Source organism: Rhinopithecus bieti, unplaced genomic scaffold, assembly GCF_001698545.2.
Source record: "Rhinopithecus bieti isolate Rb0 unplaced genomic scaffold, ASM169854v2 scaffold_11587, whole genome shotgun sequence".
Classification (NCBI taxonomy): Eukaryota; Metazoa; Chordata; class Mammalia; order Primates; family Cercopithecidae; genus Rhinopithecus; species Rhinopithecus bieti.
Window position 1 is genome coordinate 1776281 of NW_016806966.1, and position 22627 is coordinate 1798907.

The following is a 22627-nucleotide window of genomic DNA, read 5'->3' on the forward strand; positions in this document are numbered from 1 at the left end:
GCAGCCGCGGCCGGCCCGGCCTCGAGGGCCGCGGGACCAATCAGCGCGTGCGGGGGGAGCGGAGCCCTCCGCGGGGCGCGCTCATTGGCCCGGCGCGCGCGACCCAACTCCAGGAGAATCGGCCTGAGCGCCAAGTCTGCAAACTCTGGCCCGCGGGAGCCGACCGCCCCGCGCAGGTGGGGCACCGGGGCGCCGCGCTCCCGCCCGCAGGGCGAGCGGAACTGGAGAGATTTGGGACCTGCCTGGGAAGCCTGTTCCCAGTGAGCGTTGGAAGCGAGCAGTGTTTGCTGAGGGTGCACCGATTCCTTCCTGTGCGCGACCCCCTGCGCCTCTCCCTGGCCGCCAGCCAGGCGGTTGCGTGCGTGGCAGGAGGCCCGGCAGTGTGAAATGACCCCCGCCATCCCCTGGGCCCCGCGAAATCCGGCGGACCGCAGAGCTCAAGAGCAATTGAAGCTCCTAACCCAGGGCAGGCAGAGACCACTTGACGTTTGCAGTAAAACACCCAGGCTGCTGGGCGGAGAAGGGAGACGGTGGGAAGAGCCAGGAAGGCAGGTCTTTGGAAGTGGGAATCCGGTTATGGGTTTTGGTGAAAAAAAGTCCAGGGCATAATACTGCCACCCTCTGCCCAAGCCTTTCTCCAGGTAAAGCCCCTGCAGCCCTCTTGGGACGTATTGGTTTTTCTCTTCCTTGTTGTAAATCCTGTCTGACCCCCCTGGACGTTTCGATCTAGAGTCTTAGAGTGAAAGTGGGACATAGTCCTACTCTCAGAGCAACGCGGGGACCCAGCGGGGAGCCGGGGTGACCAGGGAAGGTCCCCGGGAAGATCTGGAGGAAGGACTCCGCGGGTATGCGGGGGAGTTCGGAACCAGCCTCCCCACCGCCGCCCTGAACTTGGCTTGCAAGTCTACCTTCGTGAGGGCGGCCCGCCCTGTGGCTATTTGTCCATCCTTGAGACCCCTTCACCTTCTCCTTGGATTTTCTACCCCTGGAGCATTTTCTCAGGCCTCTCCTGAACCACCCTGCCTCCGATCTTCCAAATAATCTATCCATCTCGACATAAAAACATTCTTATTCTTTTTTTAAACTTCCTTCCCCGGTCCCTCTGTTTGGAAGGGCCTAGGATAACCTGTTTTTGATCGACAGCTGGTACACCTCAGAAAGTTTTTCTCTTAGTGTATGTGCACAGGCTTGCCCAAGCTCAGGGTTCAAGTAGGCAAAAAATAGCGCCACCTCAAGGTGGAGATCGCTGCCGCGCTGTCTTCCTGCAGGGCTCAGCGGGGTGAATGAATTGAATGTGAATTAATCAGCCTGAAATTGGAAATGTCCCTCCGTGTCTAGGCAGGTTACCTCTGCGGGTTAGCATCTACTAATGAGGGCATGTCCCGGTTGTCACTGCTGACACTCATTTAGTTTCCAGTTGGCAGTTCCAGTCCATGTACTTATTCACTTTATTAAAAAAAAAAAAAAAATCGCTGTATAGTTTAGTGAAAATACTCATATCTGGGCTCAAAGTGAAGCTCAACGTATTAATGCAATTTATGAGAGCCGAGTTCCTGGTAGAGATGGAACCCTTAGGATCTCTTTTCAGAAATATATTTTCAAAGAAGGCTAGAAATATATGCATATGAAATGTCTGCAGTGGTTATCTCTGCGTGTTGGGATAATGGATGGTTTTCTTGTTCTTTCTACTTTATGGTATCTTCTGAAGAACATTAATATTAATAAAAAAATTTTAAAAAATATGTTGACTACCACCAACATGCAACACTCCTCAGGCATCAGAAGAGCGAAAATGTTAAATCTTCCTTCTGCTGTTCCCTTCACATCTTATCAATCGCCCAGTCCTGTGTTTCTGTCTCCTAGGATGACTTCCAGATCCATCCCTCCCAGCATCTCTATTTCATTGCCAGACCTCATCATGCCTTACCAGCGCTTCAGCAACAGGCTTTCACTGCTCTGCTCTCCAGTCGGCCACACGCTGCCCTCTCTATTCGAGAATCACTAATGTAATCATGTCACTTTCAAGCTTAAAATTCTTCAGTCCCCCAACCCCACTTTTAGGAAGTTCAAATAGAGCCTGGTTGGCAAGGCGTTTCCTTCCCAGTCTGTTCCCAGCCTTCCACATTGGTCTCGTCTTCTGTCCTCACACTTATGCAGGCAGGATGGTTCTACTCCACATACAACTGTCTGTCCATGGACCTTCACACACCCGTGTCTAAGATTTTACAGTGCTAGAATGCTGTCCTCTTCCTTCTCAATTATCTCCTGCCTCAACAGCGAGTTCCTATCTTTGCTTCAAGATTCACTTCAAATCCCACCTTTTTAAAAATCAAGTCTTCGAAAATGCCAGGGGCAGAATTAAGCAACGCCTTCTTTATACTCCTGGAGTGCACGAAGAGAGAGATGCACTTAAATTTTTTTATTTATTTTAAGCCCTCTCCTCACCGCTGCCCAACACAGCAGAGTGCCATCCTCTGTTTCACTGCTGCTGAGTCTGCCAGCTCACATTTACCACAGTTGGTCTCACCCTGCACCTTCCCAACCTGCCCAGCTCTCACTACAGATGTGTTTATTGATTATTTTGTTGTTGTTGTTTTGTTTATGTTTTTGCTTTTGAGACAAAGTCTCGCTCTGTCGCCCAGGCTGGAGTGCAGTGGCATAATCTTGGCTCACTGCAACCTCTGCCTCCCAGTTTCCAGCGATTCTCATGTCTCAGCCTCCTGAGTTGTTGGTGCCCAGCTAATTTTTGTATTTTTAGTAGAGATGGGGTTTCACCATTTTGGCCAGGCTGGTCTTGTACTCCTGACCTCAGGTGGTCCGCCCTTCCTGGCCTCCCAAAGTGCTTGGATTACAGACATGAGCCACCATGCCCAGCCTTGTTTATTGATTATTTTAAAAGCAGTCCTTTCTGATTTTTTAAATTAATGTATATTTTTATTTAAATAGCTCTGGAAGTACAAGTGGTTTTTGGTTACATGGGTGAATTCTATGATGGTGAAGTCAGATTGTAGTGTACTCATCACCCGAGTAGCAGAGAAAGACTTTAGATCAAATAGTCACATGAACAATTTCAAACTGAGATAGGCATGAAGACACTACTACATGTACAAAAAGAAACCTGGTTCATTTTGAACATGTGTTAATCACACTTCTTACCACATTGTGTTATCCATTTATCTATTTATTGCAAGTTCTTGGTCCCATCATATGAATCTATATACCCCCATGTAGAACACAGTGCCTGGTTTATAGTGGGTGTCAGTAAATATTCTAAAATAAATGGGTAAGTAAATGAATTGGTATTTGAAACCCCATGAGGCATTTTATTTCATGTGTTTACGTGCAACTCTTACCCAAAATCGAAAAGACATTAGTTCCGTGTTTTAAAAAGTATTAGATCCTTGTCTCATCTTTCTTAACTCTAATTTGTTTTTTCTGCACAAATTATCTAATGTCTTCTTATTTAATTTCACATTTAGGAGATATAGGTAATTATTATTTACATATATGTAGATAATCTGTTATTGCTAGGAGGAATTCTTTTTTTTAGAAATTTTACTTTTAATATATAAAATTGAAGGTTGAAAATGCAAAGCCAAAAGCACAATACATAACAAAAAGCAAATCAATTGGACTTTCTAGAAGTTAAAACATTTTCTCTGCAAACAACTCGGTTATGAGAATTAAAAGACAAGCATAGACTGGGAGAAAATAGTTGCAAGTCATACACTTGACAAAGGGCTTGTAGCTAATACATACAAAGAACTCTCAAAACTCAACAATAAGAAACCAACCAAATTTTTTTAAATGGCCAAAAGATTTGAACAGACACTTTACTGAAGACGATATATGGGTGACAAACAGCACATGAAATGATGCTCAATATCATTAGTCTTTAGTGAAATGCTAATTAAAACTGCAATGATAACTTCTAGACACTTATTAGAATGTCAAAAAAAAAAAACAAACAAACACCTGACAATACCAAGTGTTGATGAGGCTACAGAGCAACTGAAACTCTCATACAGCACTGGTGAGGGTACAAAATGGTATGTCCGCACTAAAAATAGTTTTGCCACTTTTATAAAATTCAATATACACCTAACCATATAACCCAATAATCCTACTCCTACATACAGACATATATTGTTTTATTTTACTTCACTTCGTTGCATTTCAAAGATACTGCATTTTTTTTTTTTTTTTTTTTTTTACAAATTGAAGGTTTGAAGTACCTCTGCATTGAACAAGTCTATCAGTGCCATTTTCCCAACATGTGCTCACTTTGTGTCTCTGTGTCACATTTTAGTAATTCTCACAATATTTCAAACTTTTTCATTATTATTATATTCATTATGATGACCTGTGATCAGTGATCTTTGTTGTTACTATTGTAGTTGTTTCGAGGGGCCATGGACCATGCCCAAATAAGACAGCAAGCTTAATTGATAAATGTGTGTGTTCTGACTTACACACCAACAAGCCATTCTCCATCTCTCTTTCCTCCAGCCTCCCCATTCCCTGAGGTGCAACAGTATTGAAAATAGGCCATTAATAACCCTACAATTCCCTCTAAGTGTTCCAGTGAATGGAAAAGTTGTATGTTTCCCACTTTAAATCAAAAGCTAAAAATAATTAAGCTTAGGGAGGAAGGTATCGAAAGCTGAGATAGGCCAAAGCTAGGCCTCTTGTGCCAGTTAGCCAGATTATAAATATAAAGGAAAAGTCCTTGAAGGAAATTAAAAACGCTACTCCAGTGAATACAAGAATGATAAGAAAGCAAAACAGTCTTGTTGCTGATATGAAGAAAGTTTCAGTGGTTCAGATTAAAGATAGCTAAAACATTCCCCTAAGCAGAAGCCTAATCCAGAGCAAGGCCCTAACTCTCTTCACTTCTATGAAGGCCGAGAGAGGTGAAAAAGCTGCAGGGAAAAAAAAAAAAAATGTTACTAGAGGTTGGTTTATGAAGTTGAAGGAAAGAAGACATGCCCCTAACATGAAAGCACAAGGTGAAACAGCAAGTGCTGATGGAGAAGCTGCAGCAAGTTATCCAGAATATCTAGCTAAGATCATTGATGAAAGTGGCTACACTAAACAGTGGACTTTCAATATAGACAAAGCAGCCTTCCATAGGAAGAAGATGCCATCTAGTAATTTCATAGCTAGAGATAAGTCAATGCCTGACTTTAAAGCTTCACAAAGCAGGCCAACTCTCTTGTTAGGGGATGATGCAGCTAGTGAAGCTACCCTATTTACCATTCCAAAAATCCTAGGGCCCTTCAGAATTATACTAAATCTACTCTGTCTATGCTCTTTAAATAGAACAATGAAGTCTATATGACAGCACATCTGTTTACAGCATGGTTTGCTGAGTATTGTAAGCCCACTGTTGAGACCTACTGCTTAGAAAAAAAAAAAAGATTTATTTCAAAACTACTACTACTCATTGACAATTCACCTACTCATCTCAGAGCTCTGATGAAAATGTACAAGGAGATTCATGTGTTTCCTTGCCTGATAACACAACATCAATTCTGCAGCTCATAGAGCAGGGAGTCATTGTTAGATCTTAAGAAAGTATGTATTGTCCATTGTTTATAAAATCATTTGCCTTTCTGATCTAAAAATTTTAATACTTGAATTTAATAGGTTTTTCTTCTGGAAAAGTTCTTTGGCATTCAAGTAAAATCAATACTTTTGGAATAGTCAGCTGCATCACACTGGAGTGACTGCTTTAATTTCTAAATCCTCAATTAGTGTAATCCAGGGATACTGACGGCCTTGATACATAATTTAGTCTTGTCATCATAGTGTGTGGAAATCAGATCTTTGGGGGGTAACATCTGACCCCGTTTCTTTTTACCACAATGGTTCCTGCTACATTGTCATAGACTGATTAAGTTGAAAAAACAGCAGTGTGATGAAAGCAGGGAAAAAAAGAAGCAATCAAAAAAATCTTGATCAAACCTCATATAGTGGACATTGCAATGCTAACATTTGAGAAAGGAATCACTAAAACCCGACTTAGTGCAATAAGCACTAATGTATCACATGTCACAACTCGAAGCCCCACCAGGAACTTCCCTGGGGTAGCTCCACCTGCTCCCCAAATGCAAATTGTCTCATAAAAACAAACTAATAATCTGTATATAAGAGCCACAACCATCATTTTCTGCAAGTCTTCCATTGATGTGTCTTCATCTATTTCTTCCATTATATGGTGCATAGCAAACTTAGAGCTATCCTTTATCCCACTGTGGTGCGTAATGCTGAAGACAATGGTTGCTTTTACAAAGAAGAGAATAAAGAAACTCACCATCCTTGCCATAAATCTGTGGCCCAATGATGGAGTAACATATTCTTTGCCTGCCTGTTGCCCAGTCTCACTTGGGCTTCATGAAGGGGCTGCAGATCCTACCTTCCTCACTGGAGTGGCCCAGACTGATGCCTGCACCTGAGGATCCCGGGGTCTCAGGCCCACGACTGGAACAGGGGTGTTGATGCCAGCAGCTTCCCCGGGGTCAGGCCCCACAGCCCAGGGCTCAGGAAGTAGAAGGGGTTGCAATAGCCCAGCCACGGGGATGGCGGCACCATGGCCTGGGGGACAGCAGTGCCACATGAAGGGAAGCTCTGTGGGGATGGTTGGGGGCTGCAGCAGGTGGGGAAGGTGGCCGGGCCACTGCGCCAGGTGAGGTAGCCACAACAGGACTGCTGCAGCCACTCATCCTCTTGCCAGGAGCACCCACAGGTGCTCAGCTGCTCTGGCTCTCCTGCGGCACAACGGCTTCGGACACTTCACAGCCTGCCTGCTCCTGCAGCCCTGCACAGGAGCCAGAGGTCGCCTCCTGGCTCCTCCTGAGCCTGCCAGGTGGCTCTGACCTGTTAGCAGTGGTGGCCCCAGGGGCCGCTGCAGGGGCATGGGATGGCAGCAGCAGGAGAACCACTCAGGGAAGGGAAGAGTTCGTGGTCCCCTATGCCCTCGTCGTGCCCCGGAGGGCAGCCTCTGGCTTCCTTGGGTCCCTCTGCCATCATTGCCTCAGCAGCACCCTCCGTGGTACCTGTCATTGCTTGGTCTTTATACACCTTTTTTAAAAAGTCTCTTCCAATTCTCTCCCATTCATCCAACTCCATAGTCCTCTGTTCCAGGAATCATGGGCAAAACTGCTTTACTGTACTAAAAAGTGATAACGAACTCTGAGTACTAACTTTTACTCCCCAACTTCATAACAAACGCTTTAAAAAAACTTAAGTAAGCAGAATGTCTGCTTTCACTTTGTCTCATTGTTACCCTGGCTCTTCTGAGTGCTCAGCTTTCCCACCGAGCTTTTTTCAGACGTCCTCAGGTATCCTTTGATGATGTATCCTTCACTTTCACATGCTCTGGCATTCTTTCACTGGGATCTTTGTCACCCCATGTTCGGCAGCCAGGAATGTTGGGGTGATCAGACCCAACACCAGGTCATGGGGGTGAAGAAGTCCAGTGGAGTCAAAGGAATGAGAAAAAGACAGTTTGGGAGAGAAAGTGGGACCAGGGGGCCATCGCGAGTGTGGAGGCTGCAAAGGCCCCGAGCTCTGGGAGCCCATGCTATTTATTGGTGCTCAAACAAACAAACAGGTGGTGAGGATGTGGGGGGTGAAAGGAAACAGTGTATCAAGTGAATGAAAAAACATATGGCTGCTTGAGTAATGGGAGTGCTAGAAGCAAGGAGCCAGCAAGTCTAGCAGACATGCAAGCCCTGCCTCAGCTTCTCTCCCAACACTCAGCTGTTCTCCCAACAAATCATTTTGACTTTCAAGTCTTATTATTCAAGTAATACATTTTGTAAGGCTATAGCTGCCTTTGATAGTGTTCCTCTGATGGATCTGGGCAAAGTCAATTGAAAGTCTTCTGAAAGGGTTCACCATTCTAGATGCCATGAAGAATATTTGTGACTCATGGGAGGAGGTCAAAATAGCAGCATTAACAGCAGTTTGGAAGTTATTCCAACCCTCATGTACGACTTTGAGGGGTTCAGGACTTCAGTGGAGGAAGTAACTGCTGATGTGGTGAAAATAGCAAGAGAATTAGAAGTGCAGCCTGAAGATGTGACTGAATTGCTGCAATGTCATGATAAAACTTTTACATATAAGGAGCTACTTCTTATGCATGAGCAAAGAAAGTGGTTTTGTGAGATGGAATCCACTCCTGGTGAAGATTCTATGAACATTGTTGAACTGACAACAAAGAGTTAGAATAGTTCAGAAACGTAGTAGATAAAGCAGCAGTAGAGTTTTAGAGGACTGACTGTGAGTAAAATGCTATCAAATATCATCATGTGCTACCAAGAAATCTTTTGTGAAGGGAAGACTCAATCCATCTGACAAACTTTATTGTTGTCTTAAGAAATTGCCACAGCCACCCCAACCTTCAGCAACAACCACTCTGATCAGTCAGTAGCCATCAACATTGACACAAGACCCTCCACCAGCAAAAAGATTACGTCTTGCTGAAGGTTCAGATGATTGTTAGCAATTTTTAGCAATAAAGTATTTTTAAATTAAAGTATGTCCTTTTTTAGACATAATGCTATTGCACACTTAATAGACTACCATATAGTGTAAACATAACTTTTGTATGTACTGGGAAACAAAAAAATTTGTGTGACTTGCTTTGTTGTGATATTTGATTTATTGAGGTGGTCTAGAACCAAACCCACAGTATCTCCAAGGTATCTCTGTATTTACCCAAGTGGAATAAAAGGCCTATGTTTACACACAAAAAAACTGTAAACAAATACTTATAGCAATTTTATCACCAAAATTTTGAAACCAAAATTCTCTCAGCTGGAGAATACATCAGCAAACTGCAGTACATGCATAGAATGAAATACTACCCAATCATAAAAAGAACAGACTATTGATATAAATAACATTACATATCTCAGCTGCATTACGCTAGGTGAAAGGAAATAGACTCCAAAGACTAAATACATACACTGATTAAGAATGGCAGAGCAACAAGATAAAAGGACTCAAGGTTTTTCATAATGATGGAGCCACTCTTTGAGTTCCAAAGATTTATATTTCCATTAGGCAATTGTTTAAATTAGTGTCATTTCAGATTTCATGCCAGACACAGCTATACCTTATCTTACCTAATATAATGAGTGTGTAAAGCAGTCAATTAATGAAAATTCCACTAAATGTAGGCTTTGTGAAAAGAGAAACTGTGACTATCTTATTCACAAATATCACAATTTCCTCCCACAACACCATTACACAGAGTGGGTATTCGATAAATATTAGTTAAATGATTAAACAGATAAGAATGAAAATAAAGTTAGGGTTTTATAGGAATATAACAAAATTTTGCATTCAGATGAGCATGCTCCCCTTCAAAGTAGCGACTTTGGCACATTACATTTTTCATTCCAGTGATGCTGCTTTCATTTGAAAATATACTCCCTCTCCTATTTCTGCTTATTAAAATATTGCCCTTTCTTTAAGTAAAATTGTTTTTCTTAAATAAATTATTGACTTTCGTTCTTTCTCTTAATGAGCCAACAATAAATTTAACATGTCTTAACATTTTATTCATTTTTCAATATCCCAAGTAGTGTCTAATTTATCTTCTTTTTCTCTAACAAAGATAAGAAGTTTATATAACAGGCACCGAGTAAAATAAAATTCAGATTCTATGCAAAGCTTGAGAGACTTTGGCTCAAAAAACCATCATATTTCCAGATGTATCACTAAAAGTAATTTTCATTTATTAGACACTGATGGTTGACATTAAGCTCTTGAAATATCATTAAAATATTTCCGCTCTAACCAGTTTGCACAGTCAAGTGACTTTTAAAAAATCATTTACAGCTAAGCTGCTGTTATGGAATTTATTATAAGAACTCAATTTTCTCTACCAGTTTTTCTACTAGGAAACAGTAATCCTGGCTACCAGTAGAGACCCCTTAGTTGCTTTAAGACATCAATGAGTTTTATACCTTGTTTCTGTCACAGAGCACTTTTGCATAAACACGTAGACCATCCTACATGGGATTGACACTGTAATTCTTCAGCTAAATAAGCTTTTGTCCTAATGACCATCTGATAATAAAAATATTGGGGGTTAAGGTGAGGAAGTTAAGGGAGATGGGCAGATATATATAAGCTAAATAGGATATTGTAAAGAAAGTCTAAAAGTTTTATTACCTTTATTTTTTCCAGTTTCTATCATTGCACTTGAGATCGAGTATAGTTTGAATTTTTCCCTGTGATCTTATTTCTGTACTCAGAGCCAGGAAAGGTGAAATGGGTAAGATTTTAAGACACTGTGTTTCCACCATCCCATCAACTTTTTCCTTTACCCCCATTGCGGATGCCTATAATTCTGCCATCAGAGCAAATTTCCTTAGTCAGATGGCAAAGAAGGTTTATTCTGAATTGAGTACTAATCTGAAATGTCGTAATGGCTGCCTAGGACACAGTGCTCATAGGGATCATGAGGCCAATTTGATGGATCAGTTAACCCACTTTTATTTTAATTTTAGGCATGTGCAGATTGAGGTAGTTGGGGTATCCAGATAAGATTACCCAGTGGGCAGTTGAATATGCAGGTCCAAAGTTCAATAGTGACAAAAGAGATAGACATTTGAGACTTAAGTATAAAGTTGAACCTCTCACTGCTCTCCACTTCTATCCATAATAGACAGGGTGAGCCACTCATGCACTTGTTTCTTCTGAGTCCAGCTTGTTTCTCTGTACACTGGTGATCAAAGCCACCACCAACAGATAGTTGGAATCAGATATGAAAAACAATCTTCATTACAAGTTGTATTAGGTTGGTGCAAAAGTAACTGCGGTTTAGAAACTGCATGTTTAGCACTCTGGGGGCTAGTACAACAGGACAGTAGTTAAGGAAGTGTTTATGATAGTAAGATCATCATTCAAGTGACTGACCATGTTATCTAAGTTGGACAAAGAAAGAAAAAATCAGGAATAAACTTTAAAATGATTTTTTCCTCATGAGTCCCAGTAATCACTATGCCCAGGTACTGTATTTTCTCACCTGGTTTCCTTAGCTCTTGTGAGGGTATTTTCATGCATAGATACTTGTTCAAATTGATGTTTCTGCAGGGAGATGGACCTGGAGAATGCTATTATGCCATCTTCCTGAGGTCCCTCCCAATCCCAAGAATTGAAACCAATAGAATTCCCCTGTATTGTGCTAGCCATTTCTGGGATCAGGCATACTTTTCTCTCCCTATGTTAAATATGATTGAGACCAAGCAAAAATTAGCCTACCTCTTTGCTCCATAAATACTTGCTCCTGTGCACCTATTTAAACTGTTTTCATTTTGAGAATAACAGCTTCTCATGGAGTGAGTACTTCAAGATCCTCACCTTACTGGGCCTTCCAATCTAAAAGTATCATGTTATAAACTTCCCATTCCAACCAGTCCATTTCACAGGGTTTTAGGAATTCAGGAACTATCTAGTTTGTCTTTGTAAGCCTAAGCTGAAACTTGAAAAGAAACCTGGAGTGTAAGGATAACCTTTCAATCACTTAGCAAATTCCAGGGTTTTTTTGTTTTGTGTTTTTGTTTTTGTTTGTTTGTTTGTTTTTTGAGATGGAGTCTTGCTCTGTCACCCAGGCTGGAGTACAGTGGCGCCATCTCAGGTCACTGCAAGCTGCGCCTCCTGGGTTCACGCCATTCTCCTGCCTCAGCCTCCTGAGTAGCTGGGACTACAGGCACCTGCCACTATGCCCAGCTAATTTTTTTGTATTTTTAGTAGAGATGGGGTTTCACCATGTTAGCCAGGATGGTCTCGATCTCCTGACCTCGTGATCCGTCCGCCTTGGCCTCCCAAAGCACTGGGATTACAGGCATGAGCCACCACACCTGGCCACAAATTCCATTTTTGTTAAGTATCCCTCATAATCTCATACAGATACATGGACACACCTCTTACAGTGAATTCCTGTATCGTCTTTGCTACTCTCAGCAAGTAACTGCACGTGTGTGCATGAGTATGTGGTGGAAGTGGTAGCCTCCCACAAATTTCAAGTCCTTTTTCCTATAGTTAAAATGCAGGTACCATTGGGTGGGTAAAGTTCTGAGTGAATTGCTTATCAAGCATGAGCCAGATTTCGACTATTGTGTTGTGAGTAAGCCCACTCTCTACTGGGAAGTACTTGGGGGCTAAAGTGCTTGCCTGTATTTCTTCTGCAGATGTCACACCTTGTCACCAGCCACCCCCACCATGAGAACACCCTGCAGGCATCTGTTCCCTTTGAGTAAATGCCACCCTCCAAAGTGTTTTATTCTTTCTACAGGATAAAACATGCTTTGCACAAAGTCCATTCCTGATTCCATGGTGGGCACACACGCCAAAAAAACATTCTTCTTAGAAGTAAATAAATGATCTAAAATACAGAGGATACAAAGTTTTGTGTTTTTCCCACTGGCTGCATCTTATCAAAGGAAAAATTCTTATTGCTGAATTATGAACAACTGATGGTGTGCATTAATTAAGTTATTGGAGTGAAAAGAAAAAAGGGAAAACTAGTAAGTATTTTGGTCAGCAGACACAGGAGCCTTTCCATGCAACAGAGTAGAGAAAGCCTGGTAAGATGTATTTTGTTGGATTTCTTCAGTCTTTGCCTGGGGCAGTGCAGCCCCTGTCTTTGAACAAGGTCAGGTGCATTGTGCATGCCCACGATTTAAAGAGCATTGAAAGATTCCTGCAGGGGGTGTAACCCCAGGAACAAATGGCTCTGTGGAGGAGAAGGGACCCCACACAGACTGCCTCTTTATCTCCCAAAGGTAGGGGCCCTGCAGGCTCTTAACTCGTGGGGGTGGGTTAACACCTGCTCCCAGAAAAAATGTACTCAGGCTATCTGGTCACAGGTAGCTGACTTCCTGATAGGCAAGGCTGGAGGCCCCTTTCATGGGGAAATTTTCTCTCTCCATATAAATGCAAAATGGATTGTAGATAACTGTATTATGTTTTCCAAGTTGAAGGTCAATAGGCACTAACTCTCGAAGCACATAGCAAGGAAATCCCCCCATGAAAGTGTCAAATATGTGTACACATTTGTATGTTGTATATAGTTGTCCATTTTTTTATTTCAACTGTACCTTTGGATATATTTTTATTAATCATTATGGTATACTTGATTAAGTAATTAAGAAAGTTTGGGATACCTGGAGTAAATCAATCAGATAATTGATATTTACATTGAAGCTTACTGTGTGTGGCTACCAGAAAATATGTCATTTAGGGAATACTTTAATGACAAGTCATGGTCCCTGCTTTTAAGCAGTTGGCAGATTATTTGGAGAATGGTGCATGCACACACATAACATTTCTAGCAAATCAACAAGTACCAACTTGTACAACATACCACAGTATTAATAGAAGATATCAATGCTCACGCTCTGTCAAGTGGAGGAATAAATAGGAGTTAATCAGAGGTGTCTTCCACAAGGATTTCTTATGTTATTGTAGAGGATGTGGATCTCACTCCAGAGACTTGTACTTGAAAGAAATGTCATTTATTTACCATTTTCAAATGAATTAATTCAGATTTTTATAATGATCAAAAGCCAGTGAATTCACCTTTCTTCTGTGAACACATAGCAATGACAGATGAAATATTTTTTAAAAAGAAAAAAAAAAAAAGCAGGAAAATCTAACTAGGCTCTAGTTCAAGATAAACATCTCTGTGGACCAGAAACAAAAAAAATCCCATAAATCGTGGGTTATCTGGGCTCTGGAAGTAGACACTAGTGACTGAGAGTTTGGTCCCTATGGGAAAAGGAGTTTTGAATGTGAGTGAGACCTGGAGCAGAGCCAGGCTTCCTATGTGATGCCAGAGGCGAACAAGGCTTGCTGCTCTATTATGACTATGGCTTCAGATGAAGCTGCAAGCCTGAAGAGACAAAGGGCGAAGACGAAGTGTGACTCCCAGGAACTGAGCCAGCAAGCACCACGCACTCGGTAATGGATCTGCCATACTCCACAATGTCCCCTAGGGGCAGTACATCCCAAGCTGGATTGTAAACCTGATTCTGGTTTAGGAGTAAAAGAGCTGGGCTAGGTAAAGAAAACCACCAAATTCTTCGGGAGGGAAAAGTTTGAAAGGGATGCTCAAAACGAGCCTGCAAACCAAAGTTCCAAAACACATGAAGAAGTCTAATTTCTCAAAGGACAGCCAAGGAACAAGACTTGGTAGTATAATTCAGAAAGAGTAATTCACCCAGATAAAATTTATTTTAGAGAATAGCCTGAAAATAGGCCAGAATAAATTTGTTGACGTGGTTCAAAGACATAATAAAGGCATTTGTACATTAAAGAAATAAATTATGGAACATAAATAGGCAGAAATGAAATAGTAAATCATATCATCAGTGCCTACATTGTTGGAAGAGCTGGGAAGCAGCCTATGTAATAATCAGACTCCTTCCCCTACCTCGGAAGGAACGATACATCTATGAGGCTTACCTAACATTATAAGATGAATGAATGATCCCTATGGTTAGTCTGTCCTGGTCATTGTTACTATCCTCATGTCTAGGGTCTTATGGTCTTCCATGATGACTGAGCTGCTTGAGTTACAGGTAGGCAGAGGTTATACTAAAGCTGAGACCCCTCCTGTTCAGAGCTGAGACTTCCTACCTTGCATCTCCTCAGAAGTCATGTCACTGAACAGAATGCCACCAAGAAGGAGGACACTTTCTCTCTTAGAACATTCCAATACTACTGTATTTAAATACATAGCTTCTCAGGCTGGGCTTGGTGGCTTAATGCCTATAAATTCAGCACTTTGTGAGGCCAAGGTGGGAAGATTACTTGAGCCCAGATATTTGAGACTAGCTTGGATAACATGGAGAGATCCCATCTCTACCAAAAAAAAAAAAAATTAACCAAGGGAAGTTGCCAGTACCTGTGGTCCCAGCTACTTGGGGAGACCGAGGCAGGAGGATTGTTTGAGCCCAGGAGGTTGAGGCTGTGGTGAGCCATGTTTGTGCCACTGCACTCCAGCCTGGGCCTCAGAGTGAGACCCTGTCTCCAACATATATTTTATATATATCAGATATATATCCATATATGTAACATATATATAATGTGTGTGTGTGTGTGTGTGAGAGAGAGAGAGAGAGAGAAGGGGAGAGAGAAAGGTTCTCAGGCCCTACTCAGAAATTTTGATTCCCTAGATCTGGGGCAGGGCTTAGAAATTAGCATTTCTGACAAACTCCCTTATGATTCTTGTGCAGCAGGCCCATAACTTGGAAAACACTAATGCTGTTTATAATCCTCATTTTTCAAGTGATGAAATCAGGCAGAACCAGAGAGAACAATACTTGCCCAGGTCACACCGTTAGTTGTTGTTATAATAAAGCCCAACCCTTTTTTTATGCTCATTTTGGGTTTAATTCTCTCCTGTTTGTCTAGTTTCTTGGGTGGAAACTGAAGTAATTTATTTGAGACCTTTCTTCTAATATAGGGGATTAGTGCTGTAAACTTCCTCCTATGCACTGCTTTAATGGAATCCCACAAATACTGATATCTTATATTTTCATTCTCTTTCAGTTCAAAATGCTTTTTAGTTCTCATTTCAAATTCTGTTTTGATCCATAGATAATGTATAGGTTTGTCACGTATTTTTCAAATCCTTGGAAATTACCCTCCCTGGACCACACTGGGAAACTGTTTCTAGGCAATAAGTTGGGGGCACTTATAGGGCTCACCTCATTTGTTTCCTGTCTCTCAGATATCACTGGCCTTCATTGCCTAATGTCCAATGTCCTGAACATGTTTGCTTCACATACTTTGTTCAAGATTTTAGTTGTTTCAGGTGGGAGGGTAAATCTGCTCCTTGTTATTCCATCTTAAGCAGGAGGCCACTCCAGCCCCTACCTGACCCCACAACACAGTCAGAGGGTCAAAGCGGGGCCATGCCACAGCTCTGTGTTCATACAAGATCCTCTCAGGGCAGTGTGGTGGCCCCTCCCTGCTCAACCTCATTACCCTATTTTCAAGCTTCCTTCTGCTGCAGGGAAGCCTGGTCCTGCCTGCAAAGGGGATGGAGCTCCTTGAGGAAGGAACTATGTTTTCTCCAGCAGCTCACCAATGCCCAGTATACACTAGGGGCTCAGTTATTGTTTGTCTTATTTTCTTGTTGACTCTACTCTGACCTATGACATGTCACTTTCCCCTCTTGACCTCCATATTCAGATCTGTGAATAAGAATAAGTGAGTAACATACCTTCTACCTTTAACTATAGAGCAAACCCTGAAATTAGAAGCAGAAGCTGAGGACTTGTGAATGGGGCATTTTCCCTGGCATGATGGATAGGACCTACAGATGTGGCTATTAGGATGTTTGCTTGCCAAGTGAATGTTTCTGCAGAATTTGACCCTAGTTTTCAAATCAGACTTTAGTGTTGGTGTTTTTTGTTTGTTTGTTTTTTCTGTGAGTTTGTGTATTTCGGGACTTTGACACAACAGCTTCTGGAAATCTTTTTCACGGAGAGTATGGAGGCTTCTTTGGCCAAACTGGGTGGGTGCAGGCTCCCATGTGCTTGGCAGCTGCTGTGTGAGCTGCAGCATGCCCCATGCATCCTGCTCCTCTACAGAGGTTTCTTCAGACATTACCCTGTGTCTGGCCACGTCATTTGTCACAGATGTAAAGGCAACAACCGAAAGCCTGAAGCTGCTGGGATGAGCACCTGCTGCGGAATCCTGGCCCTTCACAGATGCATTAAGAAAGTGCTCCGTGACCTCCACCCTGCTCTTTCCAAAAACGCCACTGGGACTGCCAGGATCCAGCTCCCTGGAACACCACATTCTGTGTGGGCAGTAGGCCTGGTGAGAGCGGCCATGATGGTGAGGGCTGAGAGCCAGATGATTGGATTAGAAAGACAGTGGCCTGGCCTCCTGAGAGCAGAGAGACTCGGCCTCCATTTCCCACTGGGGGCAGCCATCCTGTCGCGGCTTTCCTCAGGAGCACTGGGAACGCTTCCCCAGGACCCCCTTTCTCAGCTTCTCTTAGCAGGACTCCCAGTGGGCTGCAGCGGCTGGGGACTGCCAGCAGGGAGGGAAGGGGCAGCCAATGGGCCTGAGATGGACTGACGGCCAAGGGGCCTCCACAGGGCCTGTCCCTCCCTCGCTCTGGGCCTGCACTGCCGCCACAGCCTCCAGGAGCCCCGAAGACTTAACAGATCTGAATTGCCCCATAGCTTCTGGAATGCAATGACATTTGCATGTCTTAATTTTTGTAAATAAAAGAAATCTGCTTCCTACACCCCTTTACCAAGGTTGATGGGAAGATTGACTATCAGGGAGTAGTTGACACTTTTAATCTTACAAGAACCTCAATCTTACATTGCCATGAAAAATGGAAGATAACCGAGTTAAGGTGGAGCTATTTTCTCTTATTTCTCAGGCCTTTAAGGGTATACCGACAACTAGCATTGCATACAGTCCCTCCAACACTTTTCCACACTCCCACTAAGCTCAGCTAAGGAAATCTTTGCTGGGACCTCCAAGTCTATGCTGCTTGGCTGCCAGTTTCACAGAGTCATTTCTATCTGAGATTCTACCATCTCTAGAATATTGTAATGCAGTGACCTCATCGCTTTGCCCAGTTGCAAGAAAACTACCATACTCCAGGGTCAGACCCTGTAACATAATAAAATCTAATATACTTGGTCTCTGCCCCTGGTTCCTGCCATAGAGCTCCTAAAACCCTTGTAATTTCCTAAGTGCTAGAAGTTTTAGAAACATCTTTTGTATAATGTGGTCTTTGATCCTGGTTCCTGACACAGAGTGGCCTAAATCCCTTAGAATTTCCTGGGGAGGATAAAAGTGTCTTGTGTTCTAATGAGGCAACTTTGGATAGGCTTCTGGCTAGCTTCAGGATGGGAACTGGTACCCCCCCCCCCATAGCCATGGTTAGAGCTTGGAACTTTCAGTCCTACTCCCCATTCTTCAGGAAGGGAAAAGGGGCTAGAGATTGAGGTAATGGTCAGTTATGCCTCTCTAAAATTCCCTAAAGTGTGGCATTCAGAGAGCTTCCAGGTTGACGAACGTGTCCATGTGCAGGAAGGGTGATGCATCCCAATTTCACAGGACAGAAGCCCCCGGGCTTGGGACCCTTCCAGATCTCACTCTCTGTATCTCTTCATCTGGCTGTTCTCTTGTATCCTTGGTTATATTCTTTATAATAAATCAGTAAATACAAGTAAATGTTTCCCTGAATTCAAAGCCATTATAGCAAATGATCAAACCTGAGGAGGCAGTCATGAAAACCCTCGGTTTGTAGCCAAGTTGGACAGAAGCGTCGGTAACCTGGGACTCACTACTTGTAATTTGCATCCAAGCTGGAGGACAGTCTTGTGAAAGTGACCACTTAACCTGTGGGATCTGCACTAACTCCAGGTAGTTTAGTGTCATAATTAAATTGTAGGGCACAATTGGCGCCTGGAGAGTTGGAGTACTGGTTGGTGTGGGAATGCCCTGTCCCCACATTTGGTATCAGATGTGTTGTGACATTAGATAAAAACAGTTTGTTTTTCCTATTTAGGCCCCTTTCCTCTTCCACCTAAACAGCACCAAGTCCCCATCTTGTTCTCTTTTCAGACAATGTAGCCCGTTCTCTCAATGGTCCTAAAGCAGTGTTTTTTATAGTGTGGTCCAAAGAACACTGGTGGTCCCTGGCAGCTCATCAAATCAGCTGCATGTGTTTCAACAGTTTCAGATAAATAAAAGCAAGTAAGCAACGTTGTTTCCAACCAGTTCACAAATTGGAAATGTAAGATTAATTATGACTTTTACAGAAAACCCATTGGATCCTTTGTAATAAACCCAAGCTTACCAGGAAGCCTCTGCTGGAATAGATACCCACAGGAATAAGATGAGATAGTGTAAGAAAGGACAAGTATAGGAGATAAGCCCTTGGTGTTTTGTAGGTAGCATTAGGCATTAACCAATGTGACCTCTGCAGAAGAGCACAAGAGGTCTCCTCACACAATATCACTCATCTTGTCATCTCCTTCAGCTTCCCCAATAAAAGGAGTGCAACGCAGCTGAAGCAGGATCTTCATTACAAGAAAATGCTGACACACCTCAGGGTTTAGAGTGCGTGACATGAGGACCCAACCACTATGCCACATAAAATAGTAACAGGATTGATGGTAAATGAAATCATGTAATGGAATCTACTGTCTTTAAAAGCTCCGTCATTAGTCTCCATGAACATTGTTAGACATTTTAGGAAAAGTTAGAAAACATTTTTAGGAGAGAAGAATGAGTTTAGTCAGTGGGATAAAAGCTACCAGGTAAAAGCTTAAATTAGCACCCCTTTCCCCATGGTAACCCTTCCCCATCGCCCTCAAATTCAGCCTAACACATCATAGCTGTATTGGTATATTCTTTTTCTTCCCTGACACTAGAGTAACTAATAGGATCTGATATCAACAATCATGAAGTGGTCCCAAAACAATGCAATACAATCAAGAACAAGATTTTTAAAATGCTGCCTAAGAGCTGCCTCCTCCATAGTTACCTAACAAAGCTGTGCCCTAATCATCTCTCTGCAACTGCTTCTTCATTTCTAATCTATACTATGCAATTAACACCTCATTCTACCCCACTTTGTTCTCTGGACTTGATTCTTTAGCACTTTGTTTTGTCAATATAAAATATAGTTAATTATCACATTGTCTTCTCACTAATTGCTATTTGAGATTATTTTGTTTCCCCAACTAAATTTTAAACTTCTTGTGGACAAAGAGTGTTGAAACTCTTTGGCATGCTATAATGACTAACATAGGCATAAATACCTAATTAAATGATCAATAATTGGTTGACTCAGGTTTAAATCACACATCAAAAATAAAACAAAATTGGATTATTTCTTAGTTTCTTTCCTTCTGAATTAGATGTTACCTCAGAGGCACTACAAAATATTAGACTTTTTGGTTATAAAATCCATTTTTTTAAAGTCACTCTTAGTAAGCTAGTCAGAAAAATGCAACACCCCAGAGAGATAGGGACATCATAGGAGAGTGAGGATAAAATGAACTTTCTCTTAGGGAATTATTTTAGTTTCCAATTTGCATCTTTGATTGGACTAATTAGATTAAGAAGGATGGAACCATTCCTCAGGCATGTTCAGAAGAGTCAAATTTGGAGTAGGTGGAAAACTAAGGATACAAAAACAGGAGCCAGGTCAAAGGTCTTCCCCAGAGAGAGGCTTCATGACTCTGCCTGATGAAACCCTTACTGCCTGTCACTATCTTCAAAGCACAGAACAGTACACAGCCCAGAGCAGGCCCCAAGTTGTATCTGCCCTGTGATTAGTTGACAAGATCACTGAATTGTGGGCTGATGATCCCAGTCACTGATGGAATCTGTCGGGCTTACTTTTCATCATCCTGGTACCCTTTTGTGAATAACTGGAGTTTCCTTCCTTCCCTTCCTGTCTGGTTTGTATCACTGACAAATTCCACTTTTCCTCTCTTGAGAAAGACATTCTTCCTCGGCCCAACCCATTATAATAGCACATTCCATTTCAAGATGAACTGGAAGATAGCCTTCATCATAAAACAATTGTAAGTGGTTGAGATAAAGCACCCAATAAAGCAACTGAAAGCAGAAAAAGGCAGAAAGAATTTGTGCCTTCTTATGGAGCAATACTCCCCATCCATCAGCTAAAAAGGAAAATCTGGGACACAGCTTAAAATTTTCATTAAAATGGAACAGAGCATCAGGAAGTCAGATTTAGACCAACAACCATGAGATATTTTTCTTACAGTTCCTTTCTCCTGGACAGTCTTGCAGTGGGCTTCAAAGTTCTCTCTGTGACCGAGTTCAGCAAAGTTGCTTTTTCCTCCTCTTTGATTGTACCAGAGCTTTGGGAAGGGCAGTGAAGTAAGCCGAAATGAAATTGCCAAAGTTATGGTTCTCAAGTAAATGAGATTTTCTCTAATGCTTACCAACTGTCACCAGGTCAGATGGATTTTTCTGCTTGAAGTCCCCTGATGCATTAATTTTTTCGCTGTCTTATGGTATCCCTCCAAAAGTAACCCCAGCAGCCATAAAAGCATAAAAAGAAAATATATAGCATAACTGGTGCACAAAAGGATGGCAAGAAATAAAAAGTAGGGAGAAGGCAGAAAGAAAGGTCTTTAGAAAAGCATGTGGTTTTCTTGGCTTTTAACTCGGGGGACAATTCACACATCACTCCACTCAGACCTAGCAGAAAATAGCATGATGTGACAGGTCTGGGTTGGCTGAACTAGAAATCCTTAAAGGTGGGTGCATGTTTTCTTTTCTTGATTCATCTAGTACAGTGATTTTGGAGAACATTTTTAAAGCAGTGAAACCACTATATATAAAGCAGCTGAAAGTAGAGTGACAGTGGCTGAGTTAGGGGTCTCACTAGTAGTACTTCCCCTCCCCACAGGAGTAGCCCATATGAGTCTTAAAGTAATTGCAGGATTGGAGGCACGAAAGTCACCACTCGAGAGGATTTTTGGTGATCCATCAAGTGACAGCACCAGGACTTAATTTATCTGAATACAAATGGCTGTCATCTAAATTAGGGAACAAGAAGATAGTCTCTGTTTCTCTCTAATGTATTCACCTACAGTTTCCTCATTGACTCTGGTTTATTGGGCTAAAAATTAGCATCATTTTTTAATAGAGATCACAAGTCTTATCACCTACCAGCTAACTGCCCTCATCTTCCTTCCTTCGTAAAACATTTCAACAGATGTTTATTGAATCCCTCTTTTAGGTCTAAGGCACTATCTTGTTGTTGAAAGTTACAAATAAGTATAATAGTAGTAGCAGTTAACAGTAATAATGGTAAAAAGAATAGCAAATATGTAGATAGTATTAACTTCCAAACACTGTTCTAAGCTCCTTATATATGTTAAATCATTCAGTCATCTAAATGACACTCTAGGAAAGACATGATTATCTTTTCCAGTTTATACATGAATAAATCAAGGCAAGAATGATGAATCTGCCTCAGTTTATGTTGATTTTCATTTCTCTTGCCTACCAAACCAGCAAACAAGCAGTGCACATAACATATATAAGATTAGCCGGGTGTGGTGGCTCATGCCTGTAATCCTAGTGTTTAGAGTGGCCAATGTGGGAGGATCGCTTGAGGCCAGGAGTTCGAGACCAGCCTGGACAACATAGCAAGACCCCATCTCTGCAAATATTTCTAAAAATTAGCCACCATGATGGCATGTGGCTGTAGTCCCAGCTACTTGGGACACTGAGGCAGAAGGATCACTTGAGCCCTAGAGTTCAAGTGACATACTCATAGCTCACTGCACTCCAGCCTGGATGACAGAGCAAGACCCTGTTTCTGATATAAAAATTTTAAAAAGAAAAAAAAAAAAACAAGATTAAAGAGTAAAGCAAATAGCTGTCATTCTCCAGTTCCTTCTGTAAAATTCAGTGTTCCACTGGAGTGAGGACTCTGCTGTGCTGGAAGACATAGACCCATGGGTTTACAGATTTATTATTCAGGAATGCCCGGGACTGGGTCAAATACCCATACAAGTGCCATCTATTATGGCACAGTCATATCTCACTGCAGCCTCAAACTCCTGGGCTTAAGCAA

General features: G+C 42.1%; 1 protein-coding gene and 1 pseudogene across 3 annotated transcripts in view; both read right to left on the reverse strand.

The window, feature by feature from the left end:
• The window catches only part of LYPD6 (LY6/PLAUR domain containing 6), a 184236-nt gene that overhangs the window by 148065 nt on the left and 13544 nt on the right, over positions 1-22627 (reverse strand). The window lies entirely within an intron of this gene.
• Positions 5822-7029, reverse strand: LOC108534029 (protein FAM8A1 pseudogene; annotated as a pseudogene).